This window comes from Somniosus microcephalus, chromosome 1 (assembly GCF_052327205.1).
Source record: "Somniosus microcephalus isolate GS21.2 chromosome 1, FLI_Smic_1.0, whole genome shotgun sequence".
Taxonomy (NCBI): Eukaryota; Metazoa; Chordata; class Chondrichthyes; order Squaliformes; family Somniosidae; genus Somniosus; species Somniosus microcephalus.
In genome coordinates, this window is record NC_140987.1 from 317,430,885 (window position 1) to 317,458,270 (window position 27,386).

Below are 27,386 nucleotides of genomic sequence, written 5' to 3' on the forward strand. Positions count from 1 at the left end.
TCCCTTCTTCTCCGCGGCTCAAATGGCATCTCCCATGCTCCCTTTCTTTCCCCGCGGATGCTGCTCAGCCCTTGAGCCCTGGCTGCACTCTGCGCGTTCTCCTGTGCGCCTCTCTTGTTGCCGCCGCTCGGTCCTGAACCCTGGCTGTGCTTTACCCTCTCTCTCTTTATGTTTTCCATTGATGCCGCTCGGTCTTCATCCCCTGGCTGCGCCTTGTGCGCTCTACCCTCTCTCTTACCCCGTCGACGCTGCTCGGCCTTTTCTGTGCCGTCGGTCGGCTCCAGCCGCCGCTGTCCGGGAAGGGTCTGCGCTGTACCTGTTGCCAGTCTGTTGCTGGATCGTCGTGGCTGGAGAACCAAGCCCAGCTCTCAACAGCCTCCCCTGCGATGTTCACTCTCTCTGCCGGATGACTGGGCGGTTGCTCGTGGTCGACGCCCGTGCTTCTGGCCTCGACTTTCTTCCACCGTCCTCCCGGAGCGAATCCTTGGAAGGAAATGCAGAGTTGCAGGTAGATTCGAATCGTCCTCATCGCCATTGTTGAATCCGTAAATCTTAAGGTATGGTGTTCTTAAATAACTAGGCGGAGGCTGTAGATTAACAATCAACAGGTGTTTACTAGAGGAGGGTAGTCTAAAGACTAACAGTACAGATGCCTGCTCAAGGCTTATATACAGGTGTGGTCACTGCCGGTACTACAGTATACAGGAGCTGTAAAAGTAGTTCTCTCTTAAAGGTACATACACTACAACTGCCACTTCTCTTCTTGGAATGTCCACCTTGAAGAAGTTCTGCTCTTCTTGCTGATGGGATTTCCATTTGTCTCTTTTACCTTGTTCATCTTCATTGCTTTCTGTTCTCCTTCTTGTGTTTGATCCCTTTTGTTCTTTCCTCCCCTCCCCCCTCTCCCTGCCTCTGCACTTGCTTAAAAGCTGTTACATCACTAACTTTTTCAAGTTCTGACGAAGGGTCATCGACCTGAAGTGTTAACTCTGTTTCTCTCTCCACAGATGCTGCCTGACCTGCTGAGTATTTCCAGTATTTCCAGTTTTAATTCCCACTAAGCTGCACAGCTATATGGCCACACGATGATGTGGAGATCCTGCGCAGGCCGCTCACCGGCTTTTACATGGTAGAAACCGTGCATGCGCGAAAATTTGAATGGACTGCGCAGCCAGTTTAAAGGGGCTGTGCACCCAAAAAATGTATTGTCCTAATGCCTGCCCTACTGCCCTCACCAAAGTGCTGTCTGGCGTGGCCCGCACCAGAAGTGTGTACGCTTGGAGCGGACGCCATTTGACACAAAACAGCACCCATTGCGCTGAAAAATCATGCGCTACGGCGCCGAATTTCTAGTATCAGATATGCCAATATTTCTGGGCTTGTCTGTGTGGGAACACAGCCTCATTTCAACCCTTGCAACCTTGTCCTCCCCACCACTCTGCACTGTCTTACAATCACTGCATCACTCATCACTAAACCTCCTTCTCCTCACACTTACACACTCACCACTATTACAACCCTCACTTACCTACAACTCAAATCTCACACACAGACTTGTCAGCTTTTCCACCATGACAGCTACTTTCTCCAAACAGCTCAGCTGACTCTCACTAATACACTTCACTCTGTCTTGCAGGAGAAGGTCGCACACAACACCAGGCAACAGGCTGGATCTTGAGGAAGAGGAATGCGTTCGTACACCCTCTGCCCCTGTGAGGGACGGTCCTGGCCATTGTGTGCCAGGGCAGCGTGGAGGCCTTGGCCACTGGCAACACTGGGGGAGGTGTTGAGCAGGCTGTTTACACTGAATCCTCTTTGGGGTTATTTTGGCCAAAGTGTGAAAACTGGGGCTAAATGGGTGCTGTGCTAATATGACACGCCTGTTTGAAGGTCTAGATTTAGCACACAATATTCGGGCTAATTGATAATTATCATGATTTAAACATGCCTGCAGGCGCTGAAACTGACAACTGCAGGTTTAGCGCTCAAGCGCTGATTAGATGTAATTTTCCTGGAGCTGTATATGAGCATGCACTCGCCCATTTATCTGAAGGTGTGGAGCGCGATGGTGAGAGTGGAAGGATGCCTCAAGGAGCAAGAGAGAGGGCGCCTAGGTTCTCCAATGCACCACTGCAGGTCCTAGTGGAGGAGGTAGTGAGGGGGAGGGATGCCATCTCCCCACACGGGGGAAGGAGGCCACTGAGGCATCTGATGCGCCGCATAGGAGAGGAGATGGCCCGGGAGGTGACAGCCAGGAGCCCTTACCCCAGGACAATGCTTCAGTACCGCAATAAATTTAATGACTTGATATGAGTGGTCAAGGTAAGATCCCATCTCATAAACACGCTTCTCAATAACTGCTCCACCACCACCAGCATCACAACCTCAACACACTTCATCCACTATCTAACTATACACTACACTAACATTCACACACCACACACAAATGTATCCTTTACAGGCACTACTCATATCTCAGACACATCTCACAGCTCTTCAACCATATGCGGCAACACACACACACATAAACACCTGTCAATACACTCATTCACAATCACCACTCTTTCCCTTCCAGGAAAAGATAGCACATAACAGGTAGCAGCAGAACCTGACCAGGGGAGGACAACCACGTCTGCGTGAGATCACTCCCCTTGAGGAGGCAGTGCTGGCCGTGATCGGGAGGGGAGGGGAGTGGGAGATGCCGTGGCCAGAAGCAGAATGGGGGCATCGTGCCTAAAGGCACGTGGCCACTCCAGCTTCCTTACAGATGCACAACTATTCCTGATCCCTAATCCCCCAAAGCTCCATACACACCCTCCTATTGTCACCACACGCACTGTACCCTAATCCTTCCAATTTTACCATGGCAGGCTCTCAGCTGCAAGCCCCACCTTGCCCCATGGAGCAAGTTCATGATGAGCAAAAGCCACCTCGCCACCCCAGAGGAAGAAGAGGAGGAGGAAAGCGCTGGGTCAATTGCTACTGCTGTCACAGGCACCAGCTTAGAGAAAGAAAGACATGCATTGATATAGCGCCTTGCATGACCACCGGATATCTCAAAGCGCTTTACAGTCAATGAAGTACTTTTGGAGTGTAGTCACTGTTGTAAGGTAGGAAACACGGAAGCCAATTTGCAAACAGCAAGCTCCCACAAACAGCAATGTGATAATGACCAGACAATGTTTTAGTGATGTTGATTGAGGGATAAATATTGGCCAGGACACTGGGGGGAACTCCCCTTCTCTTCTTCGAAATGGTCCCATAGGATCTTTTATGTCCACCTGAGAGAACAGACTCTGTTTAACCTCTCATCTGAAAGAAGGCACGTCCGACAGTGCAGCACTCCCTCAGCACTTCACTGGAGTGTCAACACAGATTTTTGTGCTCAATTCTCTGGAGTGGGACTTGAACCAACAACCTGCTGACACTGAAGACTGGCACCCCTGTTAAGCTGGATTAATCCCATACTGCCTTACCAATGATTCGCAAAGCATGATGGACGACTTGACATACAGTGAATGGTTTAAATGTAAAAAGCTGATACAGGACTGTGGGAATGCAATACACATAGATAAGAAAGGACGAAACAGAATGTTTATAGAACAGAGAAGAGACAGTCTCAGGGCCGAATTTTGTTGAAAGCTAAAGTGAATTTTAAACAGAACTCTGTAAATAAAAACAAGTGACTCGTGGAGCGCGTGATTGCCTAGTTTTCTGTTTTCACATGATTGCAATTTATGAAAATGTATAAATATTGTCGCCCCGTGAGTCTCGGCGCGCACTCTTTGCGAGGCATACTTGTGTACAGAAACACAAATGGTTTCTCAGAGTGAAGTCCAGTACCGGTGACCGGAATAAAACTTTACTTATTTTACAGTTTCTGACTTTGTGTATTACTGAGAAAGTGACAATAGACTGACCGGCGTGTTGAGTCTCCTAAAGCAGTGAACCCTGATACCCCGAGTTAGGGGTAGATCCTCCTCACAGAAGCAGGGATTAACACCACGCATAACTTAGAGGCTAGGTTATATGAGGGATCCTCACAGTGGGACGCACCAGGCGCTAGCAGGCAGCAGCCATGCAGGGTGGAAGGGACACCACAGGTGCCACCTTGCTGGGGGGCAAGGTTGCAAACTAGTTCCGCTGTAGAGGAGTCAGATGAGGACATTGCAGGGCCAAGCTTCAGAAGAAGGCTGATGGATGCGACAAACTAAATGCTTGGTGCAATGGGCAGCCTGCTTGAAAGCCTATGGATCATGTCTAGGGGGATGGAGGAGTCCGCCTCCACCTTGGTCCATAGCTGGACATGAAGACTAGAACTGACCCTCTCCAGCTTGGAGAGGCTGGTGACTTCCAGCCAGCGACCTGTGGAGCGCAACCACACACAGCGTCTGTTGACTGAGGTCGCAGTTTCCACTGTAGTCTTTGCATCTTCTATGGGATAACAAAGTGCTACCATGGTGGCTCTGGTCTCCTCAGTTGAAAATGGCTTTCAGAGCGTCTCTCTCCGGATGCGAGCACTGCTGCTCCCTCCCTCACCCCTGCACCATTGCGCTTGCCGTTGCCTGTCAGCCAGCCGGCCCAGACTGCTGAAACCCATGCTGAGATGATGCAGTCAGAGTTGGAGCCATCACGGCCCACAGCCTCTTGTGGGCACTGCAGGAGGATGTCTGATCTGCCCTCTTCAGCTTCTCAGCAGCTATCCCCCTCTTGGCTGCTGCCACTCGGGTTGCACTTCGTCGAAGCACCTGAGCAGGCAAGAGCACTGAAAGGATAACCCATAAGGGTAAGCACCAGGGTGAACAGCTTAAGTGCTGCTAGTTGTGTCATGTTTCCATTGTTTGTTTTCGATGTAGATAAAGGGCAATAATGGTAATTGGGTAGTGGTGGAATCGGTGGTCTCTTTTATTGTGATCTTCATGGGGAAGAGGTTGAAAGGATTGAGGGCAGATGATGGACTGCCTGATGGATCCAAAGTCGTGGAAGGTACATTACGTGGCACCAGAGTTCTGAAGTCTGATGGTGGAGCATGTCTCTGTAAAGCAGTCTTCAATTAGATGGCGGCGAGCGTCCCTCCCAGGTGTGGACCGTCTACCTGGAAGCCTCCGGTGCTCCCCCTGGTCCCTCTACTCTACCTCCTCTTCCTCTTCCTTTTCCTCCTCCTCCTGCTCTTCATCTTGTGGCTCCGCAGCGTGACCCTCTGCCAGTGGTAACAGCTGGTCTCTCAGGATCGCCAGATTGTGGAGCATGCAGTGAATCACCACGAATATGGACACCTTCTTGGCCGAGTACTGCAGGGCACCTCCTGACTGGTCAAGGCATCTAAACCTTTGTTTGAGGACCACAATGGTCTGCTCAATGATATTCCTGGTGGCTGGGTGGCTCTCATTGTATGAATACTCAGCTGGTGTCTGGGGGTTTCTCAGGGGAGTCATGAGCCATGGCATCAGAAGGTATCCCTTGTCACGTAGTAGGCAGCCATGCACATTGGATTGGGGCTCAAAGATCTGTGGGAAAGAGAACTGTCTCATTATAAATGCATGGTGGCAGTTCCCTGGATAGCAGGCATTCACCTGCATGTGAATGCTGGTGGTCGCAGACAAGCTGCATATTGAGGGAATGGAATCCCTTCCTGTTCCTGAACACCTCCGAGTTTAAATGAGGGACTCACATAGCCACATGTGAGAAGACAATGGCTCACATGGGGAATCCCATAATCTTGTTGAATCCTAAAGCTCTCTGCCTCTGCCAATAGGGAATGAAATATAGACATTCCTCAGAGCGTATAGAGTCGTAGAGACCTCCCTTAACAAGGCCACAGATCTCATTGACGATCTCTCTTGGGTAATGTGAATGTAGGAGTAGTGCTCTCTGAAGACCCTGGGTGGATAGGGTCTCCTGCTGAGAGCCTTCCTCGCCCACATGTACCTCTCTCCTGCAGCAGCTTGTGATGCTCTGCCTGTTCTCATCTCCTCCTCCAATTCCTCATGCAGAGCAAGGGGGACCCCTAGCAAGATGCCAGTGACCAAGCACTCCCTTTCACCTAGTGATTCCTGTAAGGTCTCCGATAAGGTAGAGTAGCACAACACGCAATCATTTTAGGTGAAATCCTGGGAGAATATCCAGGAAAATTGTTGATGGAAAGTCTTGACAAAGTGTCCCAGAAAGTCTCCTGATATGTCTCAAAAGTCCTCTATAAATGCAGTGCAGTCAGACAATCTCCAGCAGCAAGTGAACAGCGAGAGCTGAGCATGGCTTTAAGCAGTGCTCGCAATCCTCACCAACGACTTCATTACTCCTGTTCAGCCAGTCGCAGTTAGGAAAGGTTGTTAATTGCAGCACTAGCCAGCAAAATGCCATGCAGCCTCTTTAATGAATGCTAGTAGGCAATTTAATTGTCAATCAGCCCCTTAACGATCTTCCGGGTGGCCGTTTCTAGCGCTAGCTTCAACTCCTTTACAAAGATGGCATGTTGCGCTAAACACGGGCTAAACCGGCGTTGCAGCTTAAGACTCCATCTTGGCCACCTTAGAGGCTCTTTAGCACCTGATACACTCTGCACGACATGCTGTAGGTCTTTTCAACACCCATTGCTTTCCCTCCCTCTCCTCACACCAAAAGCTAACTCTCGTCCCTCTCTCTCAGCTCCTGAGAATGTTGACACTCCTCAGCCAGTGGAGGAAGAGGAGGCCGGCCTTCCTGAGGATGCACCATCAGTCGATCACACCCTCGCAACCACCAGCCTAGGGACTATCACCACATGTACTTTAGAGGCTAATTTAGAGGAGGGGTCTTCACGTGGTAAATCACTGGGCACTAGTGTGCAGGAGCCAGGGCAGGGGTATAGGACACCACAGGTGCCAGCTCCCAAAGGGTGAGATCACACTCTAGCTCTGCTGCAGAGGATTCAGATATTGACCTCGAGGGCCCAGCCTTATGAAGAAGGCTGATGGGCATCTACCAAGAAATGCTTGGTGCACTGGGTAGCCTGCCAGTGAGCTTTCGCGCAATGCCTCAGAGCAAGGAGGACTCCAGCTCCAATTTGTCTCAAGGATTTGTGCAGGGCTTCAACACCACAGTGGAACATACCATGATGGAGCCTCTTATTACAACTCTGACAGCTACCACGGAAGCTCAGACGGCTGTCACTTTAGCACATTAACTAAATCAGTCCTCCCATTCCCCATTCCCCAATAGTCCCACAATCCTTACATTGTCCCTCGAGGGGCCGATTGGCCTACTCCTGCTCCTATTTCTTATGTTCTTATGTTCTTACAACCACAATCCAATTGCTTTCCTTTCACTCTGTAAGGGGCTTTCTCTCTCGAGATTCGCAGATCGCAGAGGTTACTCTCTCTCAGAGGCCTCTCTCTCTCTCTCTCTCTCTTTTGCACAGAAAAACCTTGAGTGGTTCGAAATAACAACAGAAAATGCTGGAAAAACTCAGCAGGTCAGGCAACATCCGTGGAGAGAAATTTGAGTTGACGTTTCGGGTCGAAACCTTCTTCAAAACTGGAAAGAAAAGAAAATAGATCGAAGGCAGGGCTGCGATCGGACAAAAGAAGTAAAAGAAACAAAAGAAGGAAAAGAGACAATGAAAGGTATAAGAAGCTAGACGAGATGGTAATAGGCTGAGATTAGGTGTAAAGTGTACTGGCAGGGCAAGAGATAGCTTTTACTTCCTTTGTTTCTTTCACTTCTTTTGTCCGATCGCAGCCCTGCCTTCGATCTATTTTCTTTTCTTTCCAGTTTTGAAGAAGGGTTCGGCCCGAAACGTCAACTCAAATTTCTCTCCACGGATGTTGCCTGACCTGCTGAGTTTTTCCAGCATTTTCTGTTGTTATTTCGGATTTCCAACATCTGTAGTATTTTGCTATCCCCCTTGAATGGTTCGACCCACTCACCCCTTAGATTCTAGACACTGGACTTAGGTGCAGGAACTACAATGTAGAGAATACTCTTATAGACCAGGTTTAATGAAACAAAATGATATTTTATTGCATAAGGAAAAACAAATCAAATGCAAGCAAATAAGAGGGTACATGGGAGGGAAAAACAAATCATAACAATACCGTACTAACTAAAATGGATACAGGCATATTATACCTTACAAAGATCATCATAAAATGGGGAAACACACGGAACATCGAGGGACAACAACTCATGTTAATTATACCCAAAATGACCACCCCCTTAAACCTATCTAGATCCGATTATGAAGGGCCAGAAACATGCTTACCAATCCAGTTGGAAAAGTATAGAGTTTTGAAACAGGTCTGCGTTTTGATCCCCTCAGGCGTCCTGTTTCCTCGTGGTCAGTGGAGCCACAGCGGGCTGCGCCACACCTCACTCTCTTTTTCGAGGTGAAGGTCACGGACAGGCTGGACACTGACGGGCCTGGATGTCGGCGGAGATCATCTGCTTGACCACGGTTGGAAGCCCCTAGTCGGCTTTCATGTAGGTTTCTTCAGTAGTTTTACTACCTCCCGTTTCGTCAACGGCCCGGGGTTGGTCGATGATCTCCCGATGTTTTACCCCAGGGCGGGATGTCGGCTCGAACCATCTTCTTCTCCGAACTCCGGCTGCTATCGAAGGTAACGGCTATTACCGAAGATCCCACGAAGATGAATGAAAAAAGGAACCTCTCTCTTCCCAATATCTAAGGTGAAGCCTCTTTTTTTTTCGCTACCCCCGGTGTCTCCCAATTATACTTCTCAGCAGAAGCCCTTATCTCGCGCCAAATCAGGTTAGTCTTTTGTTTTAATTTTGGCGGGCTGGTTGCACAACGGGGTAGTTATTATATTTTAAACTGTTCTTGGATGACCAGTAACGGTCCATCTCTGGCCTGGAATGACCTTCATTGTTTTTAATGTCTTCTTGATGTCTTTAACGGGTCCTTGATGCGTTCTTTATGAATATGGAACTGTTTCCCTTTGTCTGGGTAAACATTTAGATGGCCTTTATCTACAGGCCGATCTGACTGGATCTGCATCCAATCTTTATGTATGTGTGGGTGTCTGGTTTCGTTCTCTCAGAAACGGCTTCCACAACCTACTGTGGGTTGAATCCACAAAGCTGTTTGAGGACTGCAGGAACCATTTTAAAGTGTCCCAATAAGTTGGTCACGGGGTCTGGTGGCCATTTTGAATGCCCCTTTTCCTGGGCTTCTTTTAAAGTAGTCTTTAAAATCATGGCCTCTTCTGCCATTCAACCCTGATTAATACAATATCAATTTTGCAAATCTTACAGTCCCCCCTGATGATACTATAACTTGCTTGAAGTATCATAATTCTGGGTGAGCAAAATTTTCTGACCTTCCATAATCAAACCATTCCCCTGCATTTACCTATCTGCAATCCCACGACACATGCATTTCCCATTTCAGAAAACCTACAGTGTACATAAAGCATCTATAGATGGCAATACATTGGGTTTAAAAGTTTGAAACACATTCTTCCAGGTGTGGAGGGGAGCCTAATACCCCTACACCACCTGGTTCAAACACCTTATTATCTTTAATAATCACAACTTACTTAATATACTTCAACAATAAAGAGCAAAATACACAAAATCTCACACGAATATTATCAAATAGAGGAGGGAGGGAAACTTTAACTTTATACATAGCAGCATAAATCTAAACGGGTGTCTCTTCTTCTACCCACACATAATGCTCCCTCCATTCTCCCCTGTTCTCGTACCTCTGTGAATGTTTTACCTTTTTACAGTGTACAAACAGTAAATAAATCACAATAAAAATCTGACACACTACTAGGATATGAGAGGCTATCCTAATCCAAGAAGGGACTTCTATTTTAGTGAACAGGTCCCACCACAGTGGGGTCACTATATCCAATATGTCTGCCCCTATTTCTAAGGTCTTCTGCTCCAGTGTGTAAAAATGTTTTTGTGAAACGAAAACAGCCTTTAATATCTTGGTGAGGTATTCAGGGAGAGGGGGAATGATATTTCCAAAATGTGCAATGAATCGTTACAGGTCGGTGAAATTATCTTTGACAGTGATGTGAATAGTGGAAGGTTCAGGAATGGGGACAATTCGCTCTTGGGCCACTTGAACTTCTGCCTTGGGTTTGAAGCAGAAACTGCTGTCACTCACCGGACACCAGCCATGCTGTCCATGTTGGTAGTGGGGCGCTGCAGTGGTGACACTGTATGTCCCACCTCCTATATATGCCACCTGCGGGGGCACATGGCCTTGTGCCATTGCCTCCATGGTGCAATTTATAGGCTTCGCGCCAGCAGTTCTGAACTCGCACTGTGGTTTCGAATAGGCATTCAAGTGCTGGGGACACAGGATGATGTGTGCTCCCCGGCTCCGGCACCCCGAGAGGTCGGTACCCGTCATTGCATGCTCCCATCGAATGACGTAAGGTGGGACCGCTGCGTAGCGAATGTGTGCACCCCCTTGAATGACTCCAATGTTCTCCACCCTCTATACCGAGGCAGGTTTAGCTGTCTTACCCATAACCGGTATTCTTACCACTATACCCATAATGGTGTGATTAGACCGTCCACAGTCCACTGGGACTGGGTAGGCCTCTGAAGCTAGTCTGAGCTGGCTCGGACTCAATGCGTTCTCAAAAGGGTGGAGGGCTGCGAGGTGCTTGTTGCTGATCCAGGAGGGGAATAAACCTTGTTTTAAATTCTCCAGATTACTGCAGCCCTCGCCCAGTAACCACGCCCCATACAGCACACAAGCTTCACTCTGCGCAGCCTGATCGGATGCATTCCGATCCTCCCTGATGAGAGCATTTACCGTTTTAGCGTGTTTCTCCAGCTCAGCTATTATTTCCTTTAAGTGTAGTGTCATGGCCTGGTCCTCATGTAACTCAGAACCCACTACCTTATTCTCATCAGTCAGTGTCTTTCTTAACTGTGTTTTTAAACCATTGATCTGGGTCTGCAGCTCCATGTCATCCAGAGTGTTGATGACGGAAGTCCCTGTGTTAAAAACTGTGAAAATATCATTTACTGCACCCCTTCTTTGTCTCCCTATCCTGCCCAAGACCTCATGTGGTTTGGTGCACAATTCGGCTCTGTCGACATCGGCAAAGTCGAATTCATAAAATTGTCTGAACATGTTTGTTAACAGGACCTGGTACAATTGCTCCGTTTCCTTGGGGCACCACTCTGGCAATTGCACCTCGGTGAGGTTTAAAATCACCGAAGCTACCATGTAGTACACCCCTTGGTACAGCACCTGACCTGTGGGCACTAACACCAATCCATTTCCGGGTCCCTTGGTAGTGGTGGGGCATCCTTCCTTGCGGGTTTTGGCTACCGGAATCGTGGGCAGGGGCTTGCGTGGGCGGGTAATGAGCTTGGTGGCATTTACTGGGATCTGAGAATATGGGACTCAGCACGCCCGTGTGCTGACGTCCCATCTCATCCCTTGTCCAGCATCCTGCCACTGCCTTTGGAAAAAGATGGAGATGCCTGTGGGGCAAGCTTGTTCTGAACCCCACATACAGATGTAAATCCTTTCATCTGGTTCCCACCATTTGTCCCAACAGACACTCAATCCCCCATGAGTCCCCGTAATAGTCCGATGGGTATTGTTACCCAGTCTCTCCCACTCGACCGTGGAGTTCTTCATGGTTTTACTCAGCTTCCTGAGCCACTACCAACGGTCCAAAGGAACATGTCCGGAACACACAAGGCAAATCCTTTTCCCAACTGTGACGCTGACTCTGGGCGCGATGATCCTTATTCGAGGGCACGTCAAAAAGGCTTCCTGGTAATTAAAACCGAACTGACTGGAGTATTCCGTAGAGTTCGACCCCAGCCATCCTGGCCACCTTCCTTCGTGGAAGTAGTTGGCAGTCTCCTCAACCTCCCGGGTGCCCATCCCATCGGTCACGATGGGGGCTGTGTCTCCCGAGCACCCGTAGATCGTGGAGTCCTTAGTGCGGCCCCGGTAGGCCACACTGCACCCGATCACCACGAACGCGATGAGAATCCCTCTCATCTTTCTGGTTCCTGCAACAAAATTAAACGATATAGCCAGGCTCCCGAGAGATTCTGGCTTAGGTGAAGGCATGATCGGGTCTTTCGACCTCGATCCAAAACAACACACATACTGGGCAGGTTCCAAAACTATTTGCAACACTAATCACTTTAATATACACACCTTAACTTAATTAAACTTAAACTTAACTAAATTATGTACAGCGCCGCCCGTCCCCGGGCGGCTTGCCTAAGCCCTGTTTGGACTGCAGCTCACCGCTCCCTGTGGCGGGGCTGTAGTGAACTGTGGCTTGGGTTCCCCGCAGCCTTTTGCTGTTGGTTGGGGACTGCGTTCTGCTGGGGATTTCCCAAGTCTGCGTTTACTGAAGTTGGGGGGATCGGGCCAAGGTTTCTTTGGCTGAGGCATTCGGGACGACCTGCGAAGGAATACTTTGGGCGTGGCTCCCATCGCGAGTGGACCTTCGGTTGGGACTTCAGCCCTCACAGCCCGTGGCACCTCCACGGCTGCCGTCTTCAGGTCCCTTCCCTCAGGCTCCGCCCCTTTGGGATTTGGGTCTGTGGCAGACAACTCCTCCTCACCTGTCCTTACAGGTGGAGGATCTCCGCCCCCAATCTCTACCTCCCCTAAGCTTGAGTCGAGGGCGGGATCTCCGTCCTCTGACTCCACCTCCTCCAGAATCGTGTCAAGGGCGGGGCCTTGCTGTTCGGGCTCCCCCTCCTGTTCGGGTTCACCCCCGATGGCGTTCGGATAAAGGGGAGGGCCTTGATCTTCGGGCTCCTCCTTGTCCGAGTCCCAGGCCATAGGGGAAACCTCCCAGGTGGGCGGTGTAAAGTCTGTAGGTTGTGCAGTAAATAACTTCAGAGACTTTAGAAGTACAAACAAAACAGGTCTTTACTATTCAGAGGTCTGGGCGATTTCTGCCCTAGTTAACGTATCACAACCCTTATATACTGGTGTGGTCACTATCGGTATTACAGTATACATGAGCCAATAAATAGTGCCACCCTGAAGTAGTGCTCTTAAAGGCGAACGGTCACATTCTATAGTTCCCTTAAAGGTAAACGGTTACCTACACAACACTCCTCCCTTCCTAGCTTATTACTTACAGAATCCCGTTAAACATACAATCTTCAATTTTATATAAACAGGTTGCAGATATACTCTCGATGGAGTCAACGTCATATAACTTCATGTTTAACATAACATAATAACATATATAACTTCATGTCAAAACAGATCACAGATTCAGTCTCTGTGGAAAACAGTTCATAGATTCAGTCTCTGTGGTGTAGTCGGTTCACATTGCTGGAGTGACTCATTCAATAGTCCTTCCATGGGTTTAACAGTTTGAACTTCCGAACTGAATTGGCTCCGTTCGGAGGGACCACGTGTGTGATCTGGTAGAGGTAATCATGGTTCAGATGGGTCATCTTCTGTTTCGACTTTTCCTTTTCTGCTTCTTGGAGACTCTCTGGGCTCCACTGTCAGCTGCCAGCTGCATGCGCAGTTCCTCCTTCTCTTCCTCCTTTTTCCGTAGTAGAGCTACCTTCTCCCGATGTTCCGTAGACTTTCGGTGCTCCTCCATGATTTCTGTATGGTGGGAGTCGAAGTTACAAGTTGGGCAGGACAGGACATAGTAATATTCGGAGTCGTCCTGAGCTAGGCCAGCGAGAGGGTCTTCTATGTCCTCCCTACCCAGCTGGACGTCAGCCAGCTTTTGTTCCAAATCCAGACATCTTTCCTGAAGAGACTTCTTCACGTGTTCCGCTTCCTCTAACTTTTTCTGGGCTTTCAGCAAGTTGTTTACTAATGACCTCATTTGTGATTTTAATACTTCAACTTCCTTTGGAGATTGATTGATCGGACTATTCAATCCCTCTACCGGAGCCGTTGTTTCAGCGTTCTGTTGTTCAACCTTGACATGAGTCAGCGTACTTTTGGTATCTAAGGGTTGCTCTGCTGCCATCTTCTCAGTCTGTGTTGCAACCTCGGCTATTTCAATAACTTTTGAGAGCTCCAAACCCTTCTCCTCTGACGATTTAAGCTCATGTTCATGGCCCATTCTTACGGTCTCTGTGTTTCTTACAGTTCCCTTTTCTTCCACTGAAAAGATTTCCAGTTGCATCTGTTCTTCAAGTCGTTGGACCTCGGCCATTGCCGCTTCATATTTATTTTGTGTTTCCTTTAATAATTTAACGAGTTCTTGGACATCCTGTATTCCCTGTTCTGGTATGTCTTCCACCACTAATTTTTTTCCTATGGATTGAATCCCTAACGATGAGTCAGCCTTGGCCTGAAGCTCATCAAACATTTCCTGCAGACTTTGTAATTCTTGCTTATGGTCAACCTTTAGTCGTTCATGTTCTTTCACTAACACGAGCTTTTCGGAAGTTGCCAAGTTAACCCCTTCCAGGATTGTAGTCCGAGCCTGTTCATACTGTTCTTTCAACTCGTTACACTCTGCTTGCAACAAGTCGTAGAGGTGAACTGGAATACCATCCTGACTTCCTGAAGATTCCTCTTCCTTTGGATCGTTCTGTGTATATTCTAGTTCCTGAACAGCCTCAGGGAGATGTGATTGGTACTTGGCCACGATGGCTCTATGGTCGCTCTCTGCTTGAGCGAGCTGTCTCTGTTGTCTTTCCAGGGACTCCCATTCGGTGTCCCAGAACTTTTTCACCTTTTCCATCTCTTGTAGGAGACGGGCACTCAACTGTTCTAATTGTCGTTGTACTTTGACATAACGTTGAGTTCTAGCCCGGTGTTCCTCCGTAATGCATCTGTCTGTAGCTTGAACAGACTCAGAATTCTCTGTCTTTATGCACGCCATCGATTTCCCAACCTTAGTCCGTGAGTTCATGTTAATCTTGTTTTTCATACATAAGCTGGACTTATCGTCTTCCGGCTCGGAGTCTGAGCTGCTTGTCTGCACCGAGTCCTCACTCATCATTGCTTGTCGGTAGTGCCATTCCATGTCTATTTTCTTGATCCACTCCCGTCCCAGAAGTGGTGGTCCTCCCTCAGGTAGTACGTACAGATACATTCGTGGGTGTTCTTTACCCCTATCTCTCACCTTGACTCGTATTTTTCCCAGGGGGTATACATGATGCCCCGTGTATGTCTGTAATACGAATTTGGTATTTCTTAAGGGTATGTGAGAGAATAACCGGTGATAGTCCTTTTGGTTGATGACAGATACAGCTGATCCTGTGTCCAGCTCCATTCGTACTTGGACTCCCGCTATTTTTAGTGTGACCCAGATCAACTGTAGATCAGTTACTTTACCCACATGGTGGATTCTCAGACTATCCAGCTCCTGGCTGTTTGGGTCTGAGTCTGAATTTTGTTTGTCTGAACTCTTTTCAGCCACCTGATGCACCTTGTTGTACTTTCCTTGTGGTGGTGGCTTCCTTTGCTTGTTGGTCTTCTTTCCGGACCTGCATACCTTCGCGATGTGACCCAGTTTGCCACATTTCCTGCACTCTTGGTTCTTAAACCAGCACTGATTCTGGTCGTGCGTTGTCTTTCCACAACGGTAGCATTTGGGAGTGCTTGTTGTAATTTGGTCCACCCCGAGTGCCGCCGCCTTTAGCTGCATTTCCGCCGTCCCTTTCGCTGCGGCTTCGTGCGATGAAGCTATGAGGACAGCCCTGTCCAGTGTGAGGTCGTTTTCTTCCAGAAGTCGCTTCTGCGTTCCTTCTTTGGCCAAGCCGCATACGAACTTGTCCCGCAGCGCCTCTGTCAAATTCCCTCCAAACTGGCAGTATTTCGCTAGCTTACGCAGTTCGACTAAGTATTCCGCATTGCTTTCATCTTGCCTCTGGGTTCTGGCGTAAAATTTAAATCGTTCAGCCAGCATCAACGGTGTGGGGTTCAAGTGATCCTTCAACACTGTTACGATCTCTTCGAAGGTCTGGTCCACTGGTTTAACTGGTGCTATTAGATGTTTCAAAAGCCCGTATGTTTTTGCTCCCATCGAATTTAACAAAGTTATTGCCTTGTTGTCATCCTCAATTTCGTTGGCTACGCAATATATTTCTATGCGTTCCACATACGTGGCCCAGTCTTCTATTTCTGCATTAAAGTCATTAATATTTCCTCGCTTAGGCATCTTCTTCTCTTTTTGAGAACAGTACAAGTATTACTTTACTTATTATTAATTTTCTTCTCTCTTCTTGAGAACACACCAGCCTTTCTGAAAAATCTTATTACTTTTCTGAAATTCTTAATAATTTCCAAGATGGCGGTTTCCCGCTTCTTCCTTCTTCTTCAGCGGTTTTCCCCGAAAAATGGCGGCTTTCCCACGCTTCTCGCTCTCCCCGCCCACTTCAATGGCGGTTTTCCCGCGCTTGGCGGTCTTCACCCGGTCCCCCGACGCCGTCTGTCAGCCCGAGTGCGGTCCTTATCTATAATGCGATCGCTGGATCGCGAAGCGGCTGCCGGCCCTTATCTGTAGATCCGATCGCTCTCGCGGCTCTCGGCCCTTATCTGGAGATGCGATCGCTGGCTTGCAACGCCTCCCGCTCGGCTCTGGCTCCCCCGCTCGCGCGGCTCTCGGCTCTGACACTCCCGCGCCTACTCGCAGGCTCAGCGCTTCGTGGCAGCGGTTGCTGCACGGCTTCTCACATTGCCCACGGTCCGGCTGTCACCCGACGCCGTTGGACCCGAATGCTTTGCCCTTCTCCTCCAAATACTTCTACCCCGTTTTTAAAAAAAATTTATTTGTTTTAACTACTCACAGTCTCTTCGGCCGCCTTGTTTTAGGCTGATTGGCTCGCTCAAGATGTGGTAGCAGGGTAATCTGTGCCTGTTGCTGCCGCAGCTTTGCTGTTAATCTTCCAGCTTCCAGTAAGTACTATACTTTTAGTAGACGGAGCCTCGTGTTTTCTTTTTGAAGCTCTCTGCTACTGGTTAGTCTTGCCGCAGGGTACGATCGGACTCGTCGCCACTGTAAAGTCTGTAGGTTGTGCAGTAAATAACTTCAGAGACTTTAGAAGTACAAACAAAACAGGTCTTTACTATTCAGAGGTCTGGGCGATTTCTGCCCTAGTTAACGTATCACAACCCTTATATATTGGTGTGGTCACTATCGGTATTACAGTATACATGAGCCAATAAATAGTGCCACCCTGAAGTAGTGCTCTTAAAGGCGAACGGTCACATTCTATAGTTCCCTTAAAGGTAAACGGTTACATACACAACAGGCGGGACAGTTTCTCCCTCCATGCAGGCTGTGGTTCCAGCCTGTGTGGTCTGTGACTTACTGCACGCCTCAGGCTGAGGATTTTCACCCTCAGACCTTGCTTCAGTTGCTGGCTCTTTTGCACCCGGCTTAAACAGTTTGCACTGATTGATGTGAAACCATTTAGTGCGCCGGGGCAACTTCACTGCGTAAACCATGGGGCTGGCTTTGTCTACAATACTGTAGAGCCCCATGTACAGTGGTTCTAGGTTCCCCTCTTGGCTGTGACTCCCCACCATGACTTTGTCTCCAATTTCCCAACTCTGGGCTACGGTGGGAGGGACCGGTGGGTCTTGCACCGATTTCTGTCCACCCTGGTCTATGGCTCCCTTTCCAGCGCGGATGGTCAGACCCAGGAATTTTACTTCCTGCTGGTCGATCCATGCCTTCTTTGGGTTTACCTTAAAACCCTTTCTGCCTAACAGCTCCAATAACTCGGCTAATAGTGGGTCGTGCTCCTCCCTTGAGTCTGTGACTAGGAGCAGGTCATCCACATACTGCACTAGCTGATTGGGCTGGCTGAACTTTTTTAAACTCTCTGCCATGCACTGATGGAAAATGCTGGGGCTGTTGTGGAAACCTTTGCGGCAAGCAGTTCCAGGTGTACTGTTGCCCTTTTAAGGTAAAGGCAAACTTGTACTGGTCCTCCCTCCTTAAAGGGATGGACCAAAACCAATTGGAAATATCCAGAACCGTGAACATGGTCACGGAGGCTGGAATACTCCCTATCAGGTCTGCAACTGCTGCTACTGTTGGCGCGCAGGCTGGGATGTTACTATTGAGGACTCTGTAGTCCACCGTGGCTCTCCATGAATCATCCGGCTTCCTCACCGGCCATAAAGGAGAGTTTACGTGGGTGGCTATCGGTCTCAACACGCCCTGCTGCACCAGTGAAGACATTGCTGTCTCCATGTCGGGCTCCGCTTCCTTGGGGAAGTTGTACTGCCTTTGGGGTCGGGCCATGGGGTCTCTGTCTACTCTGACCTCAAACCCGGTGACCCTCCCGCAATCGTGCTTGTGAGTGGCAAACATGGTCAGATGGTCTGACACGAATGCCTGCAGATCTTGTGGGACATTTGCGACCATGAGCTCGAGGTCGTAGCCCTCTTTCAGCTTCACGGTACACAGGGTCCCCTTTTCACCCTTCCCTGGGATGATGAATACCTCACCTCGTTTACCCTTACTCGCTCCCCAAAGACAGTGATTTCTTAGGTCCACGAGGATCCCGTGTTCTGCTAAGAAATCGGACCCGGGGATCCCCTTTCCACCATCCACCTCCCACTTCATCAGTATACACTTCCACATGGTGCGGAGTGGTCCTATATGAATGGAGAGGGGAATGGAATGTTCGCCAGCCTGTTCCTTGCCTGTGAAGCCCGAGAGAATATATGGAACCCCGGTGGATAGAGGTGAGGTGATGGGGTTATCTGCGTGGATCACGGTGCACGATGCCCCCGTATCCAACAGATAGATCCCCTTCACCTTTTCCGCCTCCATCTCCACGAGGGGCCGTCTCCATACATCATATCGCAGCGCACACAAGTAAACGGGCTGTGCCGGCTCTAGTCATTTGGGTGCAGCGGTCGGGGTTTTGGGAACGACAAGACCGGCGGTGGCGGCTATCTTCCCCTGCGCGATAATCAGAGACCGCATTGTCTCTATGATTGATTCTATCGCAGCGGGATCCATAACCGCACCGGCTCCCTTAGCAGGGACAGGAGCTGCGGCTTGGGTTTGGGCTGATGCCGGGGCGGCGTTCTGGGCTTGGGTTTGGGCTGCAGGAGATTTCCCTTTATTATCCTTCCACGGATTTTTACAGTCCTTGCACCAATGTCCATCCTTCCCACACCCATAGCAATTGAGCTTGGCTTGGGCAGGGTGATTCCCCTCCTGACGCCACTCCTTCTTACTTGGGGCTGCGGGTTTTGCCTCATGCACTTTTCCCTTAGAGGGAGGTGTCTCCTGACCTCTACAATTCTTGTAAGCTTCGTTGAGCTGGCGGAGCACCGTCTCCTCCATGACGCCGGGACCTTGGGCGTCAAACCAGGACCTGGCTAAGGCCTGTATCTGTGGCAAGCTGTTAGCAACCAAGCAACGGAGCCAATGAACCTGCTGTTCAGCGCTCATTCCAACCCGTTCAGGCATGCCCGGACAACTGCATCGATACACTGGCCACAGCCTTTCTGCAAAAACCCGTGGGGGTTCTCCAGTTAGCTGCACAGTCCCTTACACCCGTTGGAACGGATTACCGTCGTCTACTCTCATAAATTCCAAGACCTCATCCCTGAGATCCGTATAACCTTTCCGTCCCCTCTTACTCCCGTCTGAGAGGCACTGAAGGATTGTGCTATCCAGGGAGAAGAGCAGCATCTTTGCCTGTTCAAGATCATCACAATCATTGATGGCGGCTGTCTCCTCTATCTCCCTGAAATGAACTGACGGATCCCCCTTTACTTGGGAGGTGGCTCACCATGTGTAAGAGTCATGAAAGCTTAAGAAAGAAAATACTTTAAAATATTGGTTAAATAGTATAATACAGTTAATTTACCTGACTGACTTATTGTATTGAGAAACCCCCTCTTTTCTTGTTACAATAGTATAGGCTGAGTGACTCCCTTTATTCTTGCTACAATGGTACAGTCCTTAAGCTTGTCACATGGTATCCAGCCATTTTACAGCTCAAGCACCACGAGGCTGGAGGAGGCAGAAGCTTTGAGGGCTGGAGCAATACAGTTTTTGACCGTGTTCGTTTAAACGTGTTTTGCTTTGTAATTCTGTTTGTAAGGTGTTACAGTAAACAGTTTAAAGACAAAGTTTTGGAACGTTTTATTTCAACACGCATCTACTCGTTGCTAAAGCCTCAAAGCTCAGTGGCTGCATGTTTGGAAATTACGATGCGCCATTACATTAGTCAAAAACTAGCTCCCTAAGAAGGAAAGGACGGAATTTTCGGCGAACGTATATACATGAATGGTCACGGAGCCAGACGACAATATAAGAAAGCGAAGGTACAGTGACTGTCACTTGCCTTGTTCATTCTATTGAGAAGCTAAATAAGAGCTGCGGGTAAAATGGCCGAGGCCTTATGGAGCCATGAGGAGCTTCCCCCAGCCAGAAGGATTTTTGGCCAAAAGAGGGAAGTAAAGCTCACCCCAAAGGCAATGGAAGAGAAGTTACATAGAAGCATAGGTGCAAGGAGGGCTAAATTAGCTCAGATAACTGGAAAAATGAAGATAATTGATTGTCTCATGGAAGATAATGCTAATATTAAGAAAGTTGAAGACATAATGCATTATGATTTCTCCAAGTTGCATGAAGAATTTAATGTACTCAATGAAGATGTATTAGCACTTCTGTCTGAAGAAGAGGGAAATGCTGATCAGCACAACTGGTTTGATCTTAAATCATCCAGCATTAAGGACTATGTCAAGGCCACAGAACAGTGGATGTTAAAGATTCGTCAAGATGCTGATACAGCAGAGAAAGATAAAGATGACGATGAAGTCGGACCAGATGATAGCATTTCAGAGACTTCAGCCAGACTGAGCAAAAATCGAAAAGAAGGTAGCTCTGTTTCTGGACACAGGTCAGTCGCTTCTACCACATGCTCGTCGCGACGCATTAGAGAGGAGGATGAACGGGCAGCGTTGATGGCGCACACAGCATCTTTAGTGGAGAAGCAAGCTCTTGAACGGGAAGAGGCCCAACTGCAGGCCCAAGAGGCCCAACTGCAGGCCCAACTGCAGGCCCAAGAGGCCCAACTGCAGGCTCAACTGCAGGCCCAACTGCAGGCCCAACAGGTCCAACAGGCCCAACTGCAGGCCCAACAGGCCCAACAGGCCCAACTGCAGGCAAAGAAAGAACAGCTGGAGCTAAAAACAGCTATTGTGGTCTCAGATGCCAAGTTGAGTGTGTATGAAGATTATGAAAGCTCACAGGATGGCATGAACGAATACTGCCAGTCAATGTTGTCACACAGAGTTGGATCCAAGGCACCTTCAAGAGTTAAAAGAGAGTCTGAAGGCCATCTCCTGGCATTACAGCATGGAAGAGAGGCCTCTCCACTAACAGGAGCACGTGATGCTATGCCAGACGTCAGACGGTCTAGACTAGACCCTGCTGATGACCACCAGAGTCCTGAAGACACAGAGAGAAGCCTATACTGAGTGATGCAACGTCAGAACGAAATTACAGAGATGCTTGTAAAACAACAGAACCTGTTTCGACTCCCTCAAAGAGACATACCAGTGTTCCAAGGCGACCCACTCAAGTATAAGCCCTTCATCAGATCCTTCGAACAAGCCATTGACTCCAAAACAGAGAGCAGCAGTGATAAGTTGTACTACCTGGGACAGTACACCAGTGGTAAACCACAAGACCTGGTCAGAAGCTGTGAACACATGAGACCGGACCGGGGATACATAGAAGCCAGGAAGTTGCTGCAGGAGCACTATGGTAACGAGCTGAAGATAGCCACTGCATATATTGAAAAGGCTATCAAGTGGCCACAGATCAGATCGGAGGACGGGGAGGCATTGAACACATATGTTCTTTATCTCATAGGATGTCGCAACACCATGGAGGATGTTGAATTCATGGAAGAGATGGACAATCCTACGACTATGAGAATCATCATCTCTAAGCTTCCTTACAGGATGAGAGAACAATGGAGAAGAACAGCCTTTGAGATAATGGAGAGACGGAAAAGTAGAGCCAGGTTTGCAGACTTAGTGAATTTCATAGACAAACAGGCTAAAATTGCTAGGGACCCATTGTTTGGAAAGATCCAGGATGTCAGCCCGACTACTGATGGAAGAGTGAAAGCCAAGCCTGCTGAATCAAAGACTCTCTGGATAGGTGGTTCCAGGGGAAGCAGCTTTGCAACTATCGTCACTCAGGCTGGAGAAGAAAGGTCTCAGAACTCATCTCCCAAAAAGAGCAGCACAGCGACACCTGCTAATGCCTTTCAGAAGCCATGTTTATTCTGCCAGAAGAATCATACATTGGATTTCTGCAGTGACATCAAAGCACAGCCACAAAAGACAGAATTGAATTTCTGAAGTACAATGGCCTATGTTTTGGATGTCTCTCTCAGGGGCACCTGAGTAGAAACTGTAAGCAAAGAACAACATGCAGAGAGTGCACTCAGAAACATCCCAGTCTGCTGCATATCCACAAAGAAGAACAAGTCTCTAAGAAGAGTGAAGAAAACAATACCGACGAGAAGGTTGTTTCAAGTGCTCTGGTGTCGCTAGAACCAGAGACTTGTGGATTCACTGGGGCCAGTGACAGTGATTGTATTCTTGCCATCGTACCTGTAAAGATCAAGTCTAAGAGGAGAAGTTTGTGGAGACTTACGCCTTCATGGATCCAGGTAGTTCAGCAACGTTCTGCACAGAATCACTCATGCGACAGCTGAACGTTAGAGGCAGAAGAACAGAAATCCTATTACGCACCATGGGTCATGAGAAGTCAATGCAAATTTATATCCTGTCAGACTTAGAAGTGTGTGGACTTGAAGAGAAGGACTTCATAGACCTGCCTAATGTTTTCACACAGAGGGAGATTCCTGTTAAAATAGGAAACTTAGCCCTGCAGAAGGATGTGGGGAGATGGCCTTACCTGGAAAAGGTGCGTCTCCCATATATTGAAGCAGAAATTGGCTTATTAATTGGAACCAATGCCTACAAAACTATGGAGCCATGGCAGGTGATAAACAGCAAGGATGACGGACCCTACGCCGTCAGGACAGCCCTTGGATGGGTAGTCAATGGACCGATAAGGAGAGATGATGGCAACAAGTCGAATAAGGAGCAACGACAAAATGTAACAGTTAATCGTATCTCTATCGCAAGCATTGAAGAGCTGTTGATACAGCAGTTCAACGCAAACTTTTCAGAACGCAGCTGTGAGGAAAAGTCAGAGATGTCACAAGAAGACCATCAGATCATGGATTTGATGACAAGGTCTACACAGTTCATTGATGGCCACTATCACATTGGTTTGCCACTGAGAAGACAGACCGCGAAGATGCCGAACAATCGCTGCATAGCAGAGCAGCGTGCCATCAGTCTAAAGAGAAAGCTGAACAAGAACCCCGACTTTCACGAAGACTACAAAGGCTTCATGAGAAACATCATAGCGAAAGGCTATGCTGTAAAAGTGCCCGAGGAACAGTTGAACAGAGACGATTGAAGGGTCTGGTACATTCCTCATCACGGTGTGTATCACCCAAAGAAGAAAAAGATCCGTGTAGTGTTTGACTGCACCACCTCATTCAGAGCAACTTCACTGAATGATCAGCTGCTTCAAGGTCCTGATCTTACTAATACCCTCATTGGCATCTTGACGAGGTTTAGACGAGAGCTCGTTGCCATGATGGCAGATATAGAATCAATGTTCTACCAAGTCAGAATCCCTGATGAAGATGCTGATCTTCTGCGTTTCCTTTGGTGGCCAGATGGCGACGTTAGTCAAGCTATGGTGGAATGTAGAATGGCTGTACACTTGTTCGGAGCCACATCATCTCCCAGCTGTGCAAGCTACGCTCTCAGAAAAACTGCAGAAGATGGCAAAGGCAAAGCACCATCAGAGGCTGTGGAGACAATCTTCAGAAACTTTTACGTCGATGACTGTCTGAAGTCCGTGTCAACAGAAGACGATGCCATTGCACTGTCAAGAGACCTTAGAACTCTGTGTTCGAATGGAGGATTCCATCTGACCAAGTGGATAAGCAACAGCAGAGCAGTTCTAGCTTCTATCCCAGAAAAGGAAAGGGCCACTGAAGTCAAAGATCTGGACCTGAGCCACGATGTCCTTCCTATCGAGAGAGCTCTTGGTGTACAATGGTGCATTGAGTCAGACACGTTCAACTTCAGAATAATGGTGAACGAAAGACCATCCACAAGACGAGGGATTCTCTCCGTGGTCAGTTCCATCTATGACCCTCTTGGATTCCTGGCACCACTCATTCTGCTGGTGAAGCTGATCCTACAAGAGCTGTGTAGAGACAAGAGAGGTTGGGATGAAGATATCCCAAATGGTCAAGCTCAGAGATGGCTCAGATGGTTGACAGATTTGCAACAACTTTCTAGCTTCAATGTCAGCAGATGCATCAGGCCTGTGAGTTTTGGAGTTACAAAGACGGCTCAACTACATCATTTCTCGGACGCCATTGAGGACGGCTATGGCACGGCTACTTACCTCTTGCTGACAAATCAAAAGGGCCAGAAACATTGTTCCTTCCTCATGGGGAAATCCAGGGTGGCTCCGCTGAAGCAGGTCACCATCCCGAGACTGGAGTTGACGGCAGCGGTTGTTGCAGTTAAAGTTGACAAGGTGATGCGGAAAGAGTTACAGCTCCCACTAGAAGAATCCGTCTTCTGGACAGATAGCACGACGGTGCTGAAGTATATAGAAAATGAGAAGATAAGCTTCAAGACCTTCGTAACAAACAGAATCTCATCGAATAGAGAAGCTACACAACCATCTCAGTGGAGGTATGTAAACACCTCATTAAACCCAGCAGATCAAGCCTCACGGGGATTGAAGGCTGAAAACTTCATGAGGAGTGAAACTTGGATGCAAGGCCCAAGTTATCTGCTGGAAACAGAGAGATCATGGCCAGAAAGAACAGATATGCCAAGTCAGATTGCGGAAGACGACGTTGAAGTCAAGAGATCAGTCACAGCAAATCCCATAACTACGAAAGAGAACTTTGACACAGTGAACAAGCTTGTTAACCATTTCTCAGGATGGAACCAGTTGAGGAAAGCAGTTGCATGGTTTCTAAGGTTGAAAGAGTTGCTGCTACACCTGAGTGGTAAGAGAAAAGAGTAACGAGCCACTATCCATCAGTCTGAAAGTAACCCTGATAAGCAGAGAATGCTTCTACAGCAATATATGCACCAGCACAAGACCACATTGGGTAAGAATTCATTGACCGTCGAGGATTTGGCCAAGGCTGAGATGGAGATAGTTTGCTTCAGTCAAAGACAAAGATATCCAGAAGAAATCGAAGCTTTACAGCGAAATACTCCAATCAAGAAAGGTAATCATATCTACAAGCTGGACCCTACACTGCAAGATGGAGTACTGAGGGTGGGAGGGCGACTAAACAAATCTGCTATGCCAGAGGAGGCCAAGCATCCTGCTATCCTTTCTAAGGACCTCTGGGTTGCTACTCTCATTCTTCAGCATATACACCAGAGTATTGGACACAGTGGGAGGAACCACGTGCTTGCGAAGCTAAGACAAAGATACTGGATTGCAGGAGCTAATTCTGTAATAAGAAAAATACTCTCTGAATGCATTGTTTGCAGACAGTTACACGCTAGAGCTGGGGAGCAGAAAATGGCAGACCTGCCTGAAGACCGTTTGTTACCAGGCAAGCCCCCATTTACAAACGTAGGGGTGGACTATTTTGGGCCTTTCAAGGTAAAGCGAGGACGGAGCCTTGTCAAGAGATATGGTGTGCTTTTCACTTGTTTGACCATCAGAGCAGTTCATATTGAGGTGGCACACACGCTTGACACTGATTCCTGTATTAACGCCCTGCGGCGCTTTGTCTGTAGAAGAGGACAGGTGTCCATTATGCGTTCTGATAATGGCACTAATTTTGTCGGAGCAGAGAGAGAACTACGGGAAGCTATTGAAGGTTGGAATCAGCTTAAAATACAGGAAGCCATGATGCAAACAGGAATTAAGTGGATCTTCAATCCACCAGCTGCATCCCACCATGGAGGTGTCTGGGAAAGACAGATACGCACCGTAAGAAAACTACTCAGTTCTGTACTGAAGTTGCAAGTGCTTGACGACGAGGGACTTCAAACCATTCTGTGTGAGGTTCAAGCCATCATTAATGACCGACCGATAACTAAGACATCAGATGATCCCAATGACCTCGAAGCCCTGACCCCGAACCACCTGTTGTTGTTGAAAACACAGCCAGTCATGCCCCCGGGAGTCTTCAAAAAAGAAGATCTGTATGCACGTCGGAAGTGGAGGCAAGTTCAGTATATGTCAGACCTTTTCTGGACCAGGTGGACAAGAGAATACTTACCTCTGCTACAGGAGCGTCAAAAATGGTCCAAAGTAAAGAGGAACTTCATTGCCGGAGACATCGTCTTAATCGTGGATGATTCAGCCCATAGAAATTCCTGGTTGATGGGAAAAATAATTAAGACCATGCCAGACTCCAGAGGCGTTGTTCGTCGCGTTTGTTTGCAAACCAAGACCAGTACCCTGGAAAGACCGATCACAAAGCTCTGCCTGCTACAAGAAGCAGCGTGAAAGGTTCCTGAACAAAAAAAAGTGGACATTTATATTGTAAATATGTTGAACTCATTAGTTTATGACTCTTAAGAATGTTTGAGTAATTGATATGCTTCATGTGCCTAGTCAATTAGGGGCCGGAATGTAAGAGTCATGAAAGTTTAAGAAAGAAAATACTTTAAAATATTGGTTAAATAGTATAATACAGTTAATTTACCTGACTGACTTATTGTATTGAGAAACCCCCTCTTTTCTTGTTACAATAGTGTAGGCTGAGTGACCCCCTTTATTCTTGCTACAATGGTACAGTCCTTAAGCTTGTCACATGGTATCCAGCCATTTTACAGCTCAAGCACCACGAGGCTGGAGGAGGCAGAAGCTTTGAGGGCTGGAGCAATACAGTTTTTGACCGTGTTCGTTTAAACGTGTTTTGCTTTGTAATTCTGTTTGTAAGGTGTTACAGTAAACAGTTTAAAGACAAAGTTATGGTTTGGAACATTTTATTTCGACACGTGTCTACTCGTTGCTAAAGCCTCAAAGCTCAGTGGCTGCATGTTTGGAAATTACGAAGCGCCATTACACCATGGATCTTAGTTGTGGGGCAGCATAGGGCACCACGAGTTGGTTCATGTGGGGTCCAGGATCACCATTGTCCTCGTTGGGACAGAACCTCTGGTGCCGAGCAGGACACATTGGTGCCAGCTCCGGCTTTGCTACCAGGGGCTGTTCCTCCTCCTGTACCATCTTGGCTACCTCCTGTTTTACCACCCCCGCTGGTTCCTGCCAAGCCTCGCTATAGCTTGGCGGGGCTGAGGGTTCAGTGGCTGGTGCTGCAACTACTTCGCAAGGAATCGGATGTTTGGATTCCTGCAAAAAGTCAAT